This window comes from Mus musculus, chromosome 10 (genome assembly GCF_000001635.26).
Source record: "Mus musculus strain C57BL/6J chromosome 10, GRCm38.p6 C57BL/6J".
NCBI lineage: Eukaryota > Metazoa > Chordata > Mammalia > Rodentia > Muridae > Mus > Mus musculus.
The window spans coordinates 26434262-26454374 of NC_000076.6; the positions used below are offsets into that span (position 1 = coordinate 26434262).

Consider the following 20113-nt stretch of genomic DNA (forward strand, 5'->3'; position numbering starts at 1 on the left):
ATTATTAGAATCGGTCTCTTGTTGACCATTTCATTTACACTAGCTGCATGTCTCCATTCCCTAGCACTGCATTACAGATGGGTGCTACAATGCCCCTGGGGGGTGGGCAGAGTAGAGATTTAAAGGTCCTGTACAAACACTTCAGCCAATGATCCATCTCCCAGCCCATTCTTTTAAAAGTGTCTTTGTGTGTGCACATTCATGTGCGTGGGAGCAGTGTGGTCATGGAGATCAGGGACACTTTAGATGTCAGCCCTCGACCTGTATTTTGTTTGAGACAAGGTGTAAGGAACACATGGCCTGAGAAGGCATTTTCTTTTTCCAGGTGCTGGAAAGCTGCACGCTGCTGCAGCCCCCAAGCCTGAGCACGCTGTGGAGGCTGCAGCCCCAGATAGCCATGGAAAGTAAGCCATAGAGAGTGGGTGCAAGTGATAAGGGTAGCTCATGCTGTAAGGGTAGGTCCACTGTGGGGCAGCGCCACGGGAGCCCGCGGCACCAGATAGCTATGAAAACCAAGCCATAGAGAACATGTGTGCATGCAAATGATAAGGAAAACCCATGAAGTGATGTATGAAATGCCCTAGTTGTAATTGGCTGAATTCAGTTTAAAAGCCTCCAGTCTGGACCCCACATAGACTCCCGCTCGCAGCCGACAAGCCTGAACCGCTGTGGTTCAGCTCCAGAGGACCCAAAAGCAGGAGAGTTGAAGATCACCTGAAACGTTGCCACTCAGACAGGCTACGCCAGCCAGACCGAAAGGTTAGTGAAGTGTGTGTGTGTGTGTGTGTGTGTGTGTGTGTGTGTGTGTGTGTGTGAACAAGTGCGGGCCCATTTCTCCATTTATTTGCTTATTGCTGTTTATGAATAAATAAAAAGCTGTTAGAACCTTTCTACCGAGTTCGAGAATTTACTTTCCACCTCTGTCATTAAGCTCGATTCACGACAATTTGCGACACAAGGCTTCGTTGTTATGTTTCCATTGTGTACATCAGGATAGCTGCTCCATGAATTTACGTGGATTCTCCTGTCTGTGTTCCATTTCATGTAGAAATTGTGGGGATTCTATTTCTAATTCAGGTTTTCATGCTTACATGGTATCTTAGTCACCTCTCAATTGCTGTGACAAGTCCTCATGACCAAGATAACTTAGACAAGAAAGAGTTTACTGGGGCCTTAGGATTTCAGAGGATTAGAGTCCATGACCATCATATGACGGAGCTCGGCAGCAGGCAGACAGACACGGACCTGGAGCAGTAGCTGAGAGCTTACACTCTGATCTACAAACATGCAGCACAACAAGGAGAGACTTTTGAAACCTCAAAGTCCACCCCACAGTGAAAAACCTTATCCAAAAAAGCCATAACTCCTAACCCTTCCCAAACAGTTCCATTAACTAGGGACCAAGTATTCAAATATAGGAGTCTATGGGGCCCATTCTTACTCAAGGGCCACACTTGGCAAGTGCTTATATCTGCTAAACCACCTCCTTAGTCCCCTTTTCTCTTTCTCCTCTTCCTCTTCTTCCTTCTTCTACTTCTTTAAAATCAAAATTTCTCTTCCTTTTTACCTACATCAAAGTCCACTAACTGTTTATTCTGCCATCTGTACTTTGATTTTGATCTATCCAGTAGATATTTTGTTTATTTTTTTTGCATATTTTGGGGTTCCAGAAATTGAACCTAAGACTTCAGAAATGCTAATTGCATATTATACCATCAATCCATACCTCTAGCCCCTATATGCTTTAATTCTAATATTTTATGTGCTTTTAAAGTGTGATGTATTTGTATAATGAGACCGTCTTCCTTCTTCACTCATATCCACATGCACTATTTCATGTCTGTGAGTTACAAAAGCCATGGTGAATATCTTGTCTCATAACCATTATTGTGATACCCATAGAGCCAGCATCTACTAATTCTCATTTTTCTTGAAAATGGATTATATACTCCTCTACTATTTTTTTCTGAGTAGTTTGGTTTTGTATCCTGGACATCGTGACTTTCGGATTTATAGATTTGGGATTCTGTTACCATCCTGAGACTACTGACGTTCCATTTTAGTAGGCGATTAACCTTGGTGAGGTCAGCTGCCTTCTTCCTTTCTTTAAGTGGTGTCTCAATTAATTTCTTTGGGCTTTTGCTTTGCAACTTTGTATCTATGCCATAAATGCACAACTCTGAGGACTGACAGCACTTTAGGTGGCTGGCTTCCTTAGCTCTTTCTCTTGCATGGCTCTTCTGCCCAGCCATAGGCCGAATCAGCTCTTTATTAACCAGTCAGAGGTGCTAGAAAAGAGTTTTTGTTCATCAAGACGGGAGATGGTTCAAATATCATGACGATGCCAATGTTTGAACTGCAATCACATCTCTGGGCACAACAGTCAGCATCAGAATTCACAGTGCACAAAGCTATGCACTATGATCATCATGGTCTTATCTAACTGTGGGAAGGACTACCAAACAAGCGCAGTCACAGTAGACACTAGTGAGCTTCCCCTAGACTAGTCCCTTCTTCTAGACTGATTATTTTTTCTGGTTTACTCGTTTTTCTTTTACTGTTAAGAGTTCACATCTTGATTTATTTTAATCTCTATTTTATTGCATTTTATTCTTGTCATCAATAGGAAGATGAAGAAGATTTTTGGCATCAATGAAGTCTAAGTCATCCAGTTTTGTGGCTTTAGTTATTGAATGTTGTCTTTGACTGTCTAAGGATCTTGAGGAATTAGTTGTGTGTTCTATTGTTTGGGTTCTCCCATGATCTATTTTAAGTTAATTTCTGTATAAAAGCAAGGTAGAGATGAAACCTTATTTTTGGTTTCACGTAGACATTCCTTCTCACCAATACTATTTCTCGAAAAGTTTTTCTTCTCCACTGAGCCACCCTGACATTTGCTTGAAAATCTATTGATGGCATGTGCGAGATTTTCTTCTTCATATTCTCTCTTATTTCATCAACCCATTCAGTTAATTTTTAACCAGTTCCTCTCACTTCAAGTAATGCAGTTACTAAATCATAGAACCATGAAATAAAACCTTGCTGATTTTCCTTTTCAAAATCATTTTGGCCATTTGATGTCTTTGCATTGCTATCTGAATTTTGCTTTGTTTATTGATTTTGGGTATGGGGATCAAACCCAAGGGTGTAACACATGCTATGGAGTATCCTATCAATCTACATGCCGAACCTTTTAATTAAATTTTAGAATTAGCTCACCATATTCTTTTTCAGAAACTCCTGAGCTATTATGGAACTAAGCTTACAGATTGATACCAAGGTAAGTAAGTTTTGGTCTTTCAAGTCATTGCCATGGTATTATCTCTAAATATTTAGAAATTTTTCATTTCTTTCTTTAGTGCATATAATTTCTGCAGCATTTTATTGGATGCATTTTAATATTTCTACTATTGTATCATTTTATGTATTTATCTACTATCATCAATCATATAGGTGTCTATATATCTAATCTATCAAATATCTATCTATCATTTATCTATCTATCTATCTATCTATCTATCTATCTATCTATCTATCTATCTATCTACAGTATTGCTATCTGAATTCAGTAACTTGTATTTGCTGGACAGTATCCTAACATTGACCTATATTCTCAATCTTTTTCTGGAGGGAGGTGTTATGGTTTGTATATGATCAGTCCAGGGAGTGGCACTATTAGAAGATGTGGCCCTGTTGGAGTAGGTGTGGCCTTGTTGAAATAGATGTGTTGCTGTGGGTGTGGGCTTTAAGACCCTAATCCTAGCTGCCTGGAAGTCAGTATTCTGCTAGCAGTCTTCAGATGAAGATATAGAACTCAGCTCTGTCTACACCAGGACTGCCTGGATGTTGCCATGCGACCACCTTGATGGTAAAGGACTGAGCCTCTGAACCTGTAAGCCAGCCCCAATTAAATGTTGTCCTTTATAAGACAGCATTGGTCATGGTGTCTGTTCACAGAGGTAAAACCCTAACTAAGATGGGAGGACAGGGTCTCATAGAGCTGTCACTGGTTTTAAACTCTTCTTTTTCCTCCCTTATCCTTCCATGTGCTAGGATTAAAAGCAAACACCTCCACACCAACTCTAAATAATATTTTTTAAAATGTACTTTCCAACATTCTTACTGAAATATATTTTATCAATTTTATCATATTTGTGTAGTATCCTGCCATACTCTTATTATTAAAATATATTATCTTAGTATTTTGCTTTGAATTATAGTTTCCTTGCCATTTTGGCATGAATAATTATATCATCTACATATTTGAACAGTTGCATCTTTCTAAGTTGTATGCATTTTTATTGTCTAATTGCATTTACAATTTATTACTGGAGAACAATAGCAGTTTAATTGAATTGAATAACAATTACAAAAAGAGTACATGCTTGCCTTATCTTTAATTTTAGAGAAGAGGAGACTAAGACTTTCAGCACAATCTGTGTTATGGTCAGATAATTTTTACAGGAACCCTTTATGGGTTTAAAAAGGTTCCCACTTATTTCTCATTTGCTAGGCTAAGGAGGGTTTTTTTTTAACCTTTTTGAATATTTTTCTGCCTGTGGAGATGAATTAGGGTAGGGTTTTTTGCTTTTTCTGTTAACCTGATAAGTTGATTTTGACTAATTTATTATACTTTGTTATTTGTTTGAGGGCTCACACATGTGCCCCATGTACCTGTTCAGGTCAGTGGACAGTTCATGAGAGTTTTTTCCTCTTACCATGTGGAACACACACAACCAACTCAGGTTGTTAAACTTGGTACCAAGTGCCTTTGCAATGGGCCACTTCATCAGCCTCTCTTTTGGTAAGTGTTCACAACTTCAACCAGCCTTACATACCTGATAGAAAGATATGTTATTAATAAACATCACTTTCTTATTTTATAGTATTTCATTAACATTTTTTAATGTGTGCTCTTCTTTTCTGATACTATTTTTACTTTTGTATGGGGAGAACACTGTCTTTATAATATGAATTGGTGGTGTCCCTTCTCTTATCTCTGAGTTTGTCTAGAACCATATTGTAAGACCCAACCCTTGGTCATTGGTACTTACTTCAAGGCGCCCCTGAGTGAGACACCAAGACGCAGACCAATGTAAAACCAAGAGGTTCATTTTCCAGGGCATAGGGTCGACCTTCAATTAGTCCCTCAGGGCGAGTGACTAGAAAGCAACCCCCCCCCAATGGCTATTACAAACAGTTTTTACACTTTTTAGGGTCACAAGTTACATCGTAAGGTTACAGTTCAAACTTAATGGCTAAGCATATTAACTTTAAATCTATTCACTAGCAAGCATGACATAATTTTGAACTCTACCTGGGTTAGGTCATTATCAGTCAGTACATCCTGAGAATTATTTAGTCAAGAATGTTCTAGTGGGTGGAGAATAAAACTTGGACTTGCCATGACCCCAGGTAAGAAGCTGTAAGGAGGGTGTAGGACTGGAAAAAACCCTTAGGGTCCCTCAACATCATCATTATTAATGTAGCTGGGTAGAATTTACCAGGGAAGCTGTTTTAGTCAGTATTATTTTGTAGAAAAATTTAAACCACACATAAAGTATGTTAAGACATATAGTGTTGCTTAGAATTTTTATTTACTCTGGAGTGATTTCTTACTTTGGCCTCTTCTATGGAAGCTGTTAATTTTGTCTAATTATCAAATTAAATATAAAGTTGACCATAGTACATTATGGTTCTTTATAACCTGTTGGTTTTATAGTGTTTTCTTATTTTATTTCTGTTATTTATAGTTTTAGTAATCTAACCTTTTGTTGAATTTCTTTTTCTTATTCAGCTTAGATAGTAGTTTACAAATTTAATTCATATTTTCACAGATCTAGCTGTTACGTGGCTAATTTTCCTGGTAGTTTGACCATTTCTATTTAATTGATATCTACAAGTTTATTTGCTCATCCCTACTCCTCTCTTCCTTGTCCTATGAATTGGCTTCTTCTTTTTTTTTTTTTAAGATGACCCATTTTTGTAGCTTCCTAGTGGAGGTTTTCTTTCCAGCATAATTATTTAAAGGCAATCCTACTGTTGATCTGGCAGCATCATGTAAGTTGTACTTGTTGTTTTAACATTTTCATTTCCCTGTGATTCATATTTGCACATAGGTTTCATTTTCATAAGTTGATTTACAAGTAACTGGAATTTTACATATATCTGCTAATAGTTCATTCAGCCATTTAAATCTGTTAAAATTATTGTTCTTGGGGGATATTTTGCAGTAGTTACTGTAGCTGCAGCTACTGTAGCCAGAGTTCTTTTGTGGGAAATTTGAAATTATTCATTCACTTTGTTCACACATACAGCTTTGTTTAAAGTATCTACCTTTTCCTAATTTTCTATGTATGTATATGTATGGTATGTCTGTATATTTGCAGCTCTTGGTATCCCTGTGTGTGTTCACAATTGTACGTGTGTGTGTGTGTGTGTGTGTGTGTGTGTGTGTGTGTGTGTAGGCCCTAGGTTGGTGTTGGATGTCTTCCCTGATCTCTCTTCATCTTATTGTTTGAGTCAGGGTCTCTCAGTTAAACCTGGGTTCCCTGAATCTAGCTTGTGAGTCTCACTACTAAGCTTACTCTTGGGGACTCCCCTTCTCTCTCTTTTATTCTCAGCACTTGAATCACAGGCAAATGATCATGCCTCTTTGCTATTTGCATGAGTTCTGGACTTTGAGCTCCAGTTCTCATACTTGTTCCTTGTGCAGCAACAGCTTAGAAACTAAACTCTCTCCCCAGTCTTTCATTTTACTAACTAACTTACTTATTGACTGACTACTTACTTACTGATTACTAACATACTTACCGCTTACTAACATACTTCCTAACTACTTACTAGTTTACTACTTACCATCATACTTACGACTTACTAACATACTTGTTTGCTACTTATTAACTTCTTACTAACCTACTTACTGACTGACTTACTAACTACTTATTTGCTACTTACTAACTACTTACCACTCACTTATTTACTTACTACTTACATTATACACCTACTTGCTTACTGACTATGCACTCACTACCTACCTACATACGAATTATTTACTTAATTATATACTAACTACTTAGTTACTAACTACTTACTAACTTATTTGAGACAGGGACTCACTACGTAGTCAAGGCTGGCTTCAGACTCACAGAGACCCATCTGCCCCTGCTACCCTATTGCTGAGATTAAAGGTATGCCCCACCATACCTAGCTCCTCTACTTATGTACTTTATATCTTTCATGGCATTTCTTCATCTTACCTAATTACTGAATTTTTACTATGTAGCTAAAGGCATTTTGAACTTTTGATCCTCCTGACTCCATTAACCAAATGCTGGGATTACAGTTCTGTATCCCCAAGTCTATCGCAAACAACATTTACCTTCTTTAATTCTATGGAGGGTCCCTACCAAGTGGCTGTCTGACTCCACAGACAATGCTGCACTGCTTTGTCTTAAATGCTTATCAAGCTCTGTGGCCTTGGACTCTGGAAAGACTAACAAATTTCCCCTTTTCTTTATTGTTGCCTATGAAGATAAATTTACCATAGATCTCAGCAGTCCCTGCATACATTGTAGTTTTCTCCCTTAGCAAGTTGAGAGCATTTACCTTTTCACTGAGAAGCCACACTTTTAGACCCCTGGGCATATCTGAATTGCCAGCCTTGCTATTCCTGCACTTCTGAACCCTTATTAACTAAAACAAGGATTGCTCGAACACAAGAGTTGTGGTACCATGACAGTTGTTCTGGAAGCAGAGAGAAACACCAAGTGACCAACAAGTACATAGTACGTATCATATATGGTGTGGATGCATTGGGCTCATGATGCTTCCTACTCAGGATGGATAGAGTAGGGCAGAGGCATGTTTTACCGCAGCATCCAGAACAGTATGGGATTTAAAACTGATGAATTGCTTACTTCTGAAGCTTTTCATTTGATATCTTTAGACCATGGTTGTCTGAGGGCAACTGAAAAATCAGAGCGCAAACCCACCAGCTAATAAGGAAAGTGGGAATGGTATGTATGTTTTCAATCTATTTAAACCCAGTGGTTTCATCTGGGGCAGGGAATGTGGTAAATGTTCTGTGGACTCTGCAAAAGAATGTTGTTCTGCACTGATCTGATACAGTACTCCATCAATACCAAGTAGTATGAGTCTGTTGATAATAGCCCTCTGCATTCTGGCTAAATTTCTTTATACTTGATATTCTTGAGTGAAATTTGGTACTTTGCACTAGAATTTGTTCATTTTATCTAATTATCAAATTTCACCACTGTAGCTAAAGCTGACCTTGAACTCTTGATTTTTTTTTTTTTAGTCTTAAGCTGAGAACATCAGAATCCATTATTTTTGTTTTTGATCACTCAGTAAGATTGAACATCCTAGATTTCCAGCCTTACATACACAATTGAGCTTTATTTATTCTTTTCATTTTGATTTTTTAAAGAATTTTACTGTGTGGCCTGTAGTGACCTTGAATTTATGACTCTCTTACTTTAGCTTCTTGAATGCCAGGTGCACATATTTTTGCCTTCTCATTATGAACTATCCTTTATCTTTCTTAATACTCTTTGTCATCTGACCTTTATCTGGTGGTAATATTGTTACTCCAGCTTTGTTATAGTAAGTATTTTCTTTTACAGACAGTCTCACTTTCTTGTGTTTGACAGTTCCTGCTTTCTATTTTTATTTATTTATTTTTTGTTGTTGTTGTTTTGTTTTTCGAGGCAGGGTTTCTCTGTATAGCTCTGGCTGTCCTGGAACTCACTTTGTAGACCAGGCTGGCCTCTAACTCAGAAATCCGCCTGCCTCTGCCTCCTGAATCCTGGGATTAAAGGCGTGCACCACCACGCCAGGCTATAGTTTCTGCTTTCTAAATGAAATTCTTATTCTATTTACATTTAAAGTAATAACATAGAGTAACTCTATAAGTACATAGTTTTTTGTTTGTTTGTTTCCTTAGTTCTTTGCCTTTTTCTTTTTCATTTCTATGTGCTTTTTTTAAAACATGGAATAGTAATTTATCACTGCTTTTATTTTTGTATAGAAATATCACATGAACCTTTATGTTTTGTCTCCTTTCAAATACTAAATATCATCCCCTTAATCTAAGATCATTTTTCTATTCCAATGCAGTTAGATTTTTACCTATTTTAGAAACTTTATAATCTATTCTTAGCTTGTTTATTATTTATGATTATTTTAAAATTTATTAGTTTATTATTTTAAAGGATTTAAAATTTTAAATTCTTTTTATTTGTTGACATGATTATGATTTCTGTCATTCTTTATTCCTTAGTATGGCATGAATTTCCTTTAATGTGTATATACTTTTATAGGTCTCGAATTTTAAGTTCACTATTTAGCTATATTTCATCATGTCAACTGTCCTTTTGAGTAACTTCTCAGGGGCTGTATTCCTGAAGGGAACTGACTCTATCTTCCAGTAGCCACCAATTATCAATAATGTCTGAGCTAGGGGTAGGGCACCATGAGCCCCTTGCCCATGCTGGATTCTGAGTGCTGGCAATAAAGCCATGCAATACCACTTCCAGTCCTACATTGTATTTTAAAAAAGGTATTTCTCAGTTTTGCCTAAGCTCTTCAGTTTTTTTCCATCAAGAATTGATCTGAACTGCCCGTTCTACAGTTGTTATCAAGGATCCATTTTACCCCACAGAGAAAATGATGAACCATTTGCCTATCAACCTTTGCTAAAAAAAAAAAAAATGCATGCTCCCCACCCAGGTTTGTAATGCCACACTTATGTCTCAATAAATACACTGATGTGTTTCTGAGCTTCTGTGGTGTTCTACTTCTTTCTCATTATATACAGTAGGAAGTATTGGTTAGAAATCCCCACACAAAACATTTACAATCTATTCTCTTTATCTTTTCTTCCTTCTTTCCTTCTATCCTTAATTCCTTCCCATTATTCTATAGACTAGTTGCTTAGTATGGGGGAAAACTTGCCTTAAATATTGGCCTAAGATATTCATATATGCTCATGAGAATTCAATATAGTGCTAACTTTGTAATAGAAGCTTCAGTACAACTTTAAAAACTACTTCTGCATTTGTATTTTAATAAAAAATAACATTTTAGAAATTTATCCTGAAGATGTAGCCGAAAATTAAAAAAATGATACATGCAATATTTATTACAACATTGTCTTATTTGCAAAATATTGAAATGAGATAATGCCCTCATATAGGAAATGCGTTGAACACACTAGTACACAGCCACACAATGGCAATGGAAAAATGTGATGCTATAAAAAATGATGAGATCTATATGAACCTTAAAAGAGTTCTACGAAACATAATTATTCAGAAAGTGTGGTTTGATGTTATTTATATGACATAATAATTGTAGGAGAAAAAAAATTAAATCTAAATATGCTTCAAAATAAAAGAATAACACAAAAAGCATAGCTTAGCAAGCTTTAGATGCAATGCTCTGTGTTTTCAGTAGAATGGAGAGTAGAGAAGAAAGAACTATGAAGTCTTAAATTTTACTCAGTAACTAGTGGTTTGCCACAAGTGACAATAGGGTGGTACTTGTGATAATGTATTGCTCGTTTTGAAGGACAGAGCCAGAGAGCAAATACATTGTTTTTTTTTGGGGGGGGGGGAGCCAGGGTTCTCATTGTTGGGGAAGTCAGAGGTAAAGATGCTATTGTGAAAGGGGAGGATCAGAATAATAAGTAAATACTACCATAATATTCCCCCACATATGCCTTATTAATTCAAAAGAAGGTAGTGATGACTTTCCAGAGATAAACTGGCAGACACCCCCTTACGTAAGAGTTTAAAGTCAACACCATCAATTCCACACAAAATGATATTCTCATTCCTTATGATGCAAAGTCCCCAAAAGCACACAGCATCCTTTCTATGACATTCTAAAAAAAAAAAAAAAAGAAGAAGCAAAACCTACATCTGCTCATAAGGAGCCATTGCACACACTCAAGAAATCAACTGCCTTGTATTATCAAAAGGTATGAAAGTCATAGAACACAGAGGCCAAGAAAGTCCTCTGAATTATAGGATATGAAAGCAAAATAATTAAATGCAATTCTGCTCTTATGAGATCCTGGACTGGGGGAAATAGGAGAATTTAAATGCTGGCTTGTACTACATGACAACATTAACGTTAGGTTTCCTGTCGTTTGTAAATAAACTAACTGCATTGTTATAAGATGAGACATTGTTCTGGCTCAGAAGCTCTGCACATTGAAATGTCTATGTGAAACAGGGCATGGCATATTTCTCTTAAGTGATTCTAAAAATATTAATAAAATATGTATGTCTGTATTCATAGAGATCCATTTTAGCATACACAATATACATAGACATGTGTAGAGACTGTTTGCACTTTAAAAGTTGTAGGAGAAAAGGCCAAAAGTAATTGAATGGGTTTTGTAAGTGGAGGCCATAAGAAGGTGAAGATCATCATGTGGAATCACATTTGGACTGAGAACTTTTCTTTTCTTTTTTTAAAGTCATCAAAATAATTTATAATAGTTAAATGCCTCTTAAGTATACATGCTGTATTCTGAAGCTAAAAGTAATATGCACTCAACCAGTTTTAAATATCTATTTGGAACATTAAACATGATAAAAGTAGAAAAAAAATCTCTTATGAAGTCTTCTGTGAAAGTAAATTGTGACAGGTTCCTGATTAGACAGAATCAGTTCCATCTCCAAATGAGAATACACAGTGTAACTGTAGTTTCATAGAAAGAATTGGGTAGTGTTCCTTCGGTCTCTATCTTGTGCAATAGTTTGAGGAGTATTGGTTCTAGGTCTTCTTTGACGGTCTGATAGAACTCTGCACTAAACCCATCTGGTCCTGGGCTTCTATTGGTTGGGAGACTGTTAATGGCTGTTTCTATTTCTTTAGGGAATATGGGATGGTTTAGATGGGTTATCTGACCCTGATTTAACTTTGGTACCTGATATCTTTCGAGAAATTTGCCCATTTCATCCAAGTTTACAGTTTTGTTGAATAGTTTTATAGTTTTATTATATATATATATATATATATATATATATATATATATATATAGTTTTGTAATAGGATCTGATTATTTTTTGAATTTCCCCAGTTTCTGTTGTTATGTCTCCCTTTTCATTTCTGATTTTGTTACTTTGGATACTGTCTTTGTGCTCTCTGGTTACTCTGGCTAAGGGTATATTCATCTTGTTGATTTTTTCAAAGAACCAGCTCCTGGTTTTGATTCTTTGTATACTTCTTTTTGTTTCTACTTGGTTGATTTCAGCCTTGTATGTTCTCTCTAGTTTCTTTTTGGATGCAGTCAGAACTATGAGTTTTCCTCTTATCACTGCTTTTGCTGTTTCCCGTAAGTTTGAGTATGTTGTGCCTTCATTTTCATTAAATTCTAAAAAGTCTTTAATTTCTTCATTTCTTCCTTGACCAAGTTATCAATAAGTAGGGTGTTGTTCAGCTTTCATGTATATGTGGGCTTTCTCTTGCTTTTGTTGCGAATGAAGGCCAGCCTTAGTCTGTGGTGATCTGATAGGATGCATGCGATTACTTCAATCTTCTTGTATCTGTTGAGGCCTGTTTTGTGACCAATTATATAGTCAGTTTTGGAGAAGGTACCCTGAGGTGTTGAGAAGCAGTCATATTCTTTCATTTTAGGATGAAATGTTCTCTAGATAGCTGTTTTCTTTTATTTTTAATTTAAAATTTTTATTGGATATTTTCTTTACTTACATTTCAAATGTTATCCCCTTTCCTGGTTTCCCATCAGAAAAACACCCTCCCCTGTCCCTTTCCCTCTCCCCGTGCTCACCAACCCACCTACTCCTGCTTCCTGACCCTAGAATTCCCCCACACTGGGGCATATAACATTCATAGGACAAAGGGCCTCTCCTCTCATTGATGTCTGACTAAGCCATCCTCTGCTGCATATGTAGCTGAAGCCATGATTCCCACCATGTGTGCTCTTTGGTTGGTGGTTTAGTCCCAGGGAGCTCTGGGAGTACTGGTTGGTTCATATTGTTGTTCCTCCTAAGGGGCTACAAACCCCTTCGGCTCTTTGGGTCCTTTCTCTAACTCCTTCATTGGGAGATTCTACGCTCAGTCCAATGGTTGGCTATGAGCATCCACCTCTGTATTTGTGAGGCACTGGCAGAGCCTCTCAGGAGAGAGCTATATCAGGCTCCTGTCAGCAAGCACATTTTGGCATGATTGTAAATGGGATGCATCCCTGGGTGAGTCAGTATCTAGATGGTCATTTCTTCAGTTTCTATTCCACACTTTGTCTCTTTAACTCCTTCCATGGGTGTTTTGTTCCCCCCCCCTTCAAAGATGGATAGAAGTATCCACACTATGGTCTTCCTTCTTCTTGAGTTTCATGTGGTTTGTGAATTGTTCTATAGATATCTGTTAAATCCATTTGGTCCATAACTTCTGTAAGTTTCACGGTGTCTCTGTTTAGTTTGTGTTTCAATGATCTGCCCTTGCATTTGGGGCATAGATGTTCAGAATTGAGAGTTCTTGCTGGAAATAAAACTTTCCTGGGTTTTCTATCTCCAGGGTTGTCTCCCTTTGTGATGTCTTTATTGTTTCTATTTCTGTTTTTAGATCCTGAAAGGTTTTGTTCAATTCTTTCATCTATTTTATTGTGTTTTCCTGTAATTCTTTAAGGGATTTTTGTGTTTCCTTTTTAAGGGCTTCTAGCTTTTTACCTGTGTTCTCCTGTATTTCTTAAGATATATTTATTTTTTATTTATTTGCATAAACTGCAGCTGTTTTCAGACACACATTAGAAGACTGTACTGGATCCCATTACACATGGTTGTGGGCCACCGAGTGGTTGCTTGGAATTGAACTCAGGACCTCTAGAAGAGCAATCAGTGTTCTTAACCTCTGAGCCATGTCTCCACCAGCCCCCCTCCTGTATTTCTTTAAGGGAATTATTTATGTCCTTCTTAAAGTCTTCTATTATCATCATGAGATGTGATTTTAAGTCAGAGTCTCGCTTTTCTGGTATGTTGGGTTATCCAGGGCTCACTGTGGTGGGAGATCTGGGTTATGATCATGCCAAGTAGCCTTGGTTTCTGTTCCTTATCTTCTTGCCTTGTCTCTCACCATTTGGTTATCTCTGGTGTTAGCTGCTCTTGCTGTCCCTAACTGTGGCTTGTCCTTCCTGCAAGCCAGTGTGTCAGTACTCCTGGAAGACCAGTTCTCTCCGGGAGGAATTTGGGTATGGAGAGCTGTGGCACATGGTCAGCTCCAGGGTGTAGAAGGAAACCACAAGGATTCTGTCCCTGGCTGTTCCTTGGTTCCTGATGGCTCTGGGCAGGTCACTCGTGGGCCAGGAATTTGAGTAGAAGTGGTGGTCTTACCTGTGCTCACAGGTGTGTCTGAACTCCTGGGAGACCAGCTCTCTCCTGTATTTGGGTATGGAGTGCTGTGGCACAGGATCAGTTCCTGGTGTAGACCAGATAGAAACAAGAAGAATTGTGTCTCAAGCTGCTCTTTGGTTCCTGTGTCCTGAGATCTCCAGGCAGGTCCCTTGGAGAAGTACTGGTGGTCTTACCTGGGCTCACAGGTGTGTCTGCACTCCTGGGAGACCAGCTGTCTCCTGGTGGTAGTTGATTATTCAGAACTTTTTATTTATGAAGAAAGGAGCTTAGTACTTCAAGGCACTATCCAAGTAACAATCACTTGATGCCCAGAGGAGCCAGATATCTGGTTGCTAAACCAAAACATGGTATAGACACTACTTTAGGATAATGGAAGAATGCATTTTAAAGAGCTGAGGATATTTAATTTCAACCCCAGAAGCTGCACAAATATTAAGTACCTTCTAACATAAGACACTGGTTTCTTACATATACCTGAACTAGGGAGTTAGTATAATCATTTGGCAGATATAGTTATATAAATCTGAATTGAAATAAGATATGGAAACTACATAGTTATTTGAATAAGGAAAAGGCAATATGAAAAACTGTTAATTCTAAGGCTGAGGAGATGGCTCAGTGGACTAAAGTGCTTGCCATTTTAAGACTTCTGCTTAAGTCCCTACAGCTATGTAGAAGCTCTACAGAAAGAGGAGGCAGAGAGGAGAGTCCCTGTCAGATTATGGGCTGGCTAGTCCAGTGTTAGCAACACCAAAACAACACAAACCTTGCTTCAAGCAGAGAGGTATGTGAAGATGAACACCTGATCTTCTCTGAACGCCATATATATGGAGTGTGTGTGACCATGCTCACACACCTGTATGTCCATGTTCTCTCTTACATATAGAATTATTCTACTGAAGGATTAGCATCATGAGAGATAGGCAGTAAGAAAGAAGGAAACTCTAAAGGATGGAGAAATATTCAGGGATTCAGGGAGTTCTGTTTTGTGGAACGGACATGTGTGTCGTAGAGCTTCACAGACAGGTGGACTTGGCTTGGCATAGTTGACTAGAGCCTTGGGCTCATCATGAGGTAACACCAGTAGAATTTGCTACAAATTTACCATATAAGAACAGCTGAGGATGATTTGCAGTCTCACTAGACTAGCCATTCTCAATCTCTGGGTCTTGACCCCTTTAGGGATTGCATGACAGATCTCCTGCATATCAGATATTTACATTACAGTTCATAACAGTAGCAAAAATTAACCATTATGAAATAACAACAAAACAGGCCTGTATCTGGAAGATTCTTGTCACCCTACTCAGGGCTGTCACACAGTCGTGAGCACATGATACCTGTATAAGGATGCATGAACGACAGCTCTGAGGACATCCAAGGCTACCCCTTTCCAGATTGCACAGAGATATGAATCATTACCCAAGCCTTGTGTGAGAAAGGCTGCTCTTGAGCAGTGGAGATTTTCTAACTTATTAATTTTTATTTTATCAAAGATAGACTTTTTTCATACAATATATTCTGATTTTGGTTTTCTATACCCTAGCTCCTCCAAAGTTACTACCCCCACCCCTTCCTTCTGGATCTATACACTTTTCTTAGAAAACCAAAGGCATCTACTGAATAAAAATAAAATAAGATAAGATAAAATAAAATGGAATAGAAAAAAGCAAGCAAACAAACACAAAAAATATCAAAAAAGCATAAGAAACACAGAGACTCAAAGACATACAAGTTCACACATGCAAGAATCCCGTGAAAATACAAAAATGGAGGCCATGATATACATTCAAAGGACCTATAAGGTAAAAAGCAAAACAAAAATCCCTGACAAACATTATGAAGTGGTTTGAGTAGGAATGGCCCCTGTAGGCTCATATATTTGAATGCTTAGTCCTCAGGGAATAGTACTACTTGACAGGAATTAAGAGGTGAGGCCTTGTTGGAGGAAGAGAGTCTCTGTGTTTGGGCTTTGGAATTCCAGAAACTCAAATCAGGCTCAGTGTCTCTCTCCTCCTCCTGCCTTCTTATACAGATGTAGAACTTTCAGCTGTCATGTATCCCTGCATACCACAAATGTTCTCCACTAAGAGGATAATGGACTAAACCTCTGACACTATAAGCAAGCCCCAATTAAATGCTTTCTTTTATAAGAGATCATGTTGTCTATCTCTTCACAACAACATAACACTAAGACACATTGTGAGACAACAAACTTCTAAAGATGCCATCAAGTTGTGTTGTGTTGGCTATCTATTGTTGGGTGTGTGGTCTTCTCTTAAGAATGTTTTGTGTATGCATTAAGACTTGTGGAAAAAAACTAATTTTTCACTTGCACGTGGTTATCAATTGAAGAAAGCTTCTGGATTAGGGATGGGGACTTGTGTCTACTTCTCTCACTGCTGGGATTCTATCTGGTACAAAACTATGCAGGCTTTCTGGATGCTGTCATGGTCTCTATGAGTTCATATGTCTATCAGTCCTGCTGTTTTCAGAAGGTCTTGTTTCCTTGGTGTCCTCCACACCCTCTGGCTCTTACTCTTTCTGCCTCTTCTTCTGGAGAGCTTCCTGAGCCCTGAGGGGAGGGATTTGATGCAGACACTTAATTTGGGACAGACTATTCCAAAGCCTTTCACTCTGCATATTTGATCCTATCTGCTGCATGAGGAAGCATCTCTGATTTAGGCTAAGCAAGGCACTAATCTATGACTATAGCAGAACATCCTTAAAAAATCATTGCATTGCTACATTCCTTTAGCAGAATAATGGTATTTGGTTTTCCCCTGGTTCCCTGACTTATCTAGTCTCAGGTTTTTGTCACACAAGCAGTGTTGGTAATGGGCTCCAACTCATGGAGGGGACCTTAAATCAAGTCAGGTATTGGTTGGTTAATCCCATAAACTTTGTGCCACCATTGTGCCAGCATGTCTTTTTGTTGTTGTTGTTTTTGTTTTTTGAGACAGGGTTTCTCTGTATAGCCGTGGCTGTCCTGGAACTCACTTTGTAGACCAGGCTGGCCTTGAACTCAGAAATCTGTTTGCCTCTGCCTCCCGAGTGCTGGGATTAAAGGCGTGTGCCACCACGCCCAGCTAGAATTTTTTGGGGAGAGACTATTGAAAAAGCTATTGCTTCTATGTTTTGTTAATTTTGTATCCTGGTACTATAAAACTATACTGAAGGTTTTTTGTTTTGTTTTTGATTTTGTTTTGTTTTTAAATCATGTTTTGGAGTTTCCTGGTAATTTTTGGGGTTGCTTATGTATATAATCATATCATCTGCAATTAAAGATACTTTGACTTTTCCTGTTACTATTTGTGTCCCTCTGATCTCCTTCACTTGTCTCATTGCTTTAGTTAACATTGCAAATAATTTGTCTAGTAGGTATGGGGAAAGAGGATAACCTTGTCTTGCTCCCAATTTTAGTGAAAATGTTTTGCATTTAGCTCCATGTTGGTTGATGTTAGCTGTGGGCTTGTTGTAAAATTCCAGATTATGGAATTTGATATGCATGAGGTATGTTCCTTGTATCCCTCATCTCTGTAGGCTTTTATCATGAAAAGATATTAGATTTTGTCAAAGGCCTTTTCTGCATTTATGATTATGTGGCTTTTGTCTTTCATTCTGTTCATGTTAGATGACATTTGCAGATTTACATATGTTGAACTATCCCTCAATCTCCAGGCTAAAGGTTACTTGATCATGGTAGATGATCTTTTTGATGTGTTATTTGATTTGATTTACAAGTATTTTCTTAAGAAAATTTGCATCTATGTTCATAAGAAAATTGGTCTACAATTGTCTTTGTTGAATATGTTGTTTAGTTGTCGGGATAGCTGTGACCTTGTAAAAAAAGAATTGGGAACTGTTCCTTCTTTTTCTATTTCGAGGCATAATTTGAGGAGTATTGGTGTTAATTCTTTGAAAATCTGGTACAGTTCTGTGTTAAACCCTCTGATCCTGGGCTTTTTGTTTTTGTTGGGAAACTTTGGTACGTGGTTTATATTGAGAAAATGATCTCTTTTGTTAGATTTGGTAAAGTACAGGTTTTTAATGTATATCCTTATAATTCTATGGGTTTTCTCTATGTCTATTGTTATGTGCCCCTTTTGTCTCTAATTTTTAAATTTGGACATTCTCTCTATCTTTTAGTTAATTTGGCTAAAGCTTTGCTAATTACTTTCTCAAAGAACCAACTCTTTGTTTCACTGATTCTTGGTACTGGTTCTTAAATTTTTTTGTTTGTTTCTATTTATTAAGTTCTGAAGATTTTGTGTTTGTTTTCTGTTTTGTTTGTTTTTGTTTTGTTTTTCTTTCGGGTGTTATTTCTTCTTCTTCTTCTTCTTCTTCTTCTTCTTCTTCTTCTTCTTCTTCTTCTTCTTCTTCTTCTCCTCCTCCTCCTCCTCCTCCTCCTCCTCCTCCTCCTCCTCCTCCTCCATCTTGTTCTTTTAGTGTTTTCCGTGTGATGTTAAGTTACTAATATGAGATCGCTCAGCTATTTTTATGTAGGCAGTGCTATGACCTTGCCTTTGCTGTGTCTCCTCAGTTTGCATATGTTATGCATTCATTTTCATTCAATTCTAATAACCTTTAATATCTTTCTTAGTTTCTGTCTTGAAATATTTTTGATTTAATAGTGACTTATTTATTGAGTTTCCATGTGTTTGTAAGCTTTCTGTTGTTTTTATGTTTGTTGATATCCAGCTTTGTTCTGTGGTGGTCAATTAGGACACAGTTTTCTTTCTGTTGAGATTTGCTTTATATCTGATCATAGGATCAGTTTTGGAAAGTTCCATGTACTTCTGAGGAGGCATATTCTTTCATGATTAAGCAAAATGTTCTATATTCAAAATGTATCTATTAGGTCCATTTTGTTTTCTATGTCCTTTAGCTCCAGCATTTCTGTTTAGTTTTTGTCTGTATAACCTGTCTTTGGTGAGAGTGGATTATTGAAGTCATCCACTATCAGTGTATGAGGGTCAATATGTGACTTAAGCTGTAATAGTGTTACTTTTATGAACTTTGGTACCTTTGTGTTTGATGCATAGATGTTAAAAAAATGTAATATTCTCTTGTTGGATTTTTCCTTTGATGAGACCATAGTGTCCTTCCTTATCTCTTCTAATTAGTTTTGGTTTGAAGTCCATTTTGCCAGATATTAAAATGGGTACACCTGGTTGCTTCTTATTTCCATTGGTTGGAATATCTTTTTCCATTCTTTTATCATGAAGTAATGTCTATTCTTGATGTATATATAGGATGCAGCAGAGGAATGAATCTTGCTTTTGAATCCATTCTGTCAGCCTGTGTCTTTTCATTGACTGAGACCATTGATGTTGCCAGTAATTAATGAGCAGTGTTTGTTGATTTGTGTTATTTTCTTTTTGTGGTATTTTGGTGTTTTTTTTTTTGTTGTTGTTGTTGTTTTTGGTTGTCTTTATTTTGATTTGCTGATCTGAGATTTTTTATTCCTTGTGTTTTCTTGGGTATGGTTAACTTCTTTACAGTGAATTTATTCAACTAGCACCTTTTGTTGGGCTGGAATTTTAGATAGCTACAGCTTAATGTTGGTTTTATCATAAAGCGTCTTTTCTTCTCTGTCTATTTTGGTTGAAAGTTTTACTGGGTATAATAATCTGGCATCTGTGGCCTCTTAGAGTTTGTAGTTCAAAATTTTTCATTTTCATTTTTTCCTCACTTTAGATTTTCTTTTT

The 20113-nt window shown here is 37.4% G+C and overlaps 1 long non-coding RNA gene across 5 annotated transcripts in view; it reads left to right on the plus strand.

Annotated features, from left to right (window-relative positions):
* Window positions 1–600: 600 nt before the first annotated feature.
* Window positions 601–20113, plus strand: part of Gm30034 — a 67451-nt gene continuing 47938 nt past the window's right edge. For 2 of the 5 annotated variants that reach the window (XR_871558.3, XR_871557.3), the window contains exons 1-4: window positions 601–759; window positions 3235–3280; window positions 4651–4804; window positions 7949–8018. This is a non-coding gene — a long non-coding RNA (predicted gene, 30034). The remainder of the gene's footprint in view (window positions 760–3234; window positions 3281–4650; window positions 4805–7948; window positions 8019–20113) is intronic. The other 3 variants (XR_871559.3, XR_871560.2, XR_871561.2) reach the window with 3 other exon arrangements.